The 2,441-nt window shown below is 35.2% G+C and overlaps 1 non-coding gene across 1 annotated transcript; it reads right to left on the minus strand.

The window, feature by feature from the left end:
* Positions 1-1,967: 1,967 nt before the first annotated feature.
* LOC120877152 lies at positions 1,968-2,074 on the minus strand. Its single transcript, XR_005724277.1, has one exon. It is a non-coding gene; the product is annotated as a U6 spliceosomal RNA (small nuclear RNA).
* Between the last annotated feature and the right edge of the window lie 367 nt (positions 2,075-2,441).

A 2,441-nucleotide genomic window follows, 5' to 3' on the forward strand; every position in this document is an offset into this window, starting at 1 on the left:
GTACTGACTTCATGGTATCTTTCATGCCATGGGAATTAAACAATATTTTGCTGTTCTCTAATTTTTGCATAGGTCATAACAAGACCCCTCGGTGTTTCAGGAATTTTCAAAAATCTTCAATTTGCATACCAAATAGGAGGAAGAATGAATTTTGTTCAAGAATAATATTAATTCCATTAACTGATATTAATTTTTTTAAACCTCATGCCATTCAAATCAATATAAGTTGAGGAAGAGAAAAAGATGTCAGATCTGAAAGCTTATAATATCTTAGATTTCTTCATAATTAATATCAGGTTTCTGTAGATCATAGTTCAACACAAGTTTTTATTACAATGAATTTGCATTTGCTCAGCAAAAATATAATTGAAAGAGATGTCTGCATCCATCCATGAAGGAGTAACTGGGAACATATTTATCTTCCTGTCTTAAAACAATTTTAAAAATACACAAAATACAGAAAAAAATATTTTTTATACATTGGAAAATAGGTAAGATGGCCATTGTTCCCCCCCCAAAAAAAGGAAAATAAGGCAAGACCAACTGTATTAGTCAGCTTGAGCTGCTATAACAAAATACCACAGATTGAGTGATTTAAGGGACAGAAATGTATTTCTCACAGTTGTGGAGGTTGGAAGTCTCAGATCAGGGTCCCAGCATGGTTGAGTTCTGATAAGAGCCCTCTTTCCTGGCTTGCAGACAGTCACTTTCATGCTATGCTCTCACATGGCAGACAGAGGGAGAGAGAGCTCTATCTCTTCCTCTTCTCAATAAGGTCACTAATACCATCAAGGGAGCTCTACTCTCCTGACCTCATCTAAACCTAAATACCTTCCAAAGACTCCATCTCCAAATACTGCCACATTAAGCACTACAGTTTCAACATACAAACATTTCATGTAAAGCATCTATAATAGCCCCAGTTGATCGAATGGTATTAGCAAAGTCTGGCAAACCTCCTGAGTTTAAAAGTTCAGAATTCAAGAGGTATGTGGTAATTAGAATATATATATATATATATATATATATATATATATATATTCATATATATGTTTTGGTGGCTAGAATTGAAAAGACAAAAGTCAGGAAAACAAATAACAAAGCTGCACGAAGAAAACTCCAGAGACTTGCAAAGAGTACCTAATGAGTTTTCTTCTGTGAAATGACTAGAAAAAGCATGCGAAATTCTATGCAAGGCATGGGAAAGAATCATCAGAAGGATCAGATGTAATCGTTTTTGGAGCTCACACAGGGATAAGAATAGTTTGTATTCCCACTTCCTAAGACATGGAGCGTCAAGTAGAGTCCTCAGAAGAGTATTACTTCAAGATAGGGCCAAATTAGCCATGGTTCTTGTTGTTTAGTCACTAAGCCATGTCCGGGCTGCTGTCTATGGGGTCACACAGAGTCGGACACGCCTGAAACGACTTAGCAGCAGCAGCAGCGTGTCCAACTTTTTGCAGTCCCATGCACCGCAGCCTACCAGACTACTCTGTCCATGGGATTTACTAGGCAAGAATACTGGAGTGGGTTGCCATTTCCTTCTCCAGGGGATCTTCCTGACCTAGGGATCAAATCCATGTCTCTTGCACTGGCAGACAGATTCTTTACCACTGAGCTACCAGGGAAACCCAATTAGCCATGGAGAAACTGCCTAACAGTTTAAATGGACCAAACTGTTTCCAAGTGACTTAATTTCTCATTCCATAAAAAAGCAAAATACTTAAGACAACATTAAACTCCATCATCTTACAAAGCAAAATTTACAATGCCTGGTATCCATTAAAAAATGACCAGATATTCAACAAAGCAGGAAAATATTAAATCATAATGAAAGAAAAATCAATCAATATAGACAGACCCAGAAATGACAAAGAGGATTGAATTAGCAGACAATGACAACAAAGCAACTATTATAAATATACTTCAAATGTTCTAGAAGATTGAGTAAAGTAAGCATGGTAAGATACAGCATATAAAAAATTAATCATTTACGTGTCATCCTTGCACAGGGGCCATGCTAATCTTCTCTGTATCATTCCAATTTTAGTATATGTGCTGCTGAAGCGAGCACAAAAAATTAATCATTCAGAGATGAAAAATTCAATATCTCAAATAACAAATTCAATTGATAGAATTAACAGATTAAAAAAGTGTAGAAGAATGATTAGTGCTCTTGAAGACACAACAATTGAAAGAATACAAAATAAAACACAGAAGGAAAAATACTGAAAATTAATGAACAGTGTATTGATGAGCTGTGAGGAAACATAAAAACATAAAATCAGACTAAAATGCATTTAATTGGAATCCAGGGGAAAGAGAAATAGGAAAAGAAAAATAAATTGAAGAAATAATAGCCAAAGATTACCACAATTTAATGAAAATTATAAATTCACATAACCAAGAAGTTCAGTGAACCTCAAGCACAAGAAATATGA

This window comes from Oryx dammah, unplaced genomic scaffold (genome assembly GCF_014754425.2).
Source record: "Oryx dammah isolate SB20612 unplaced genomic scaffold, SCBI_Odam_1.1 HiC_scaffold_17, whole genome shotgun sequence".
NCBI classification, from domain to species: domain Eukaryota; kingdom Metazoa; phylum Chordata; class Mammalia; order Artiodactyla; family Bovidae; genus Oryx; species Oryx dammah.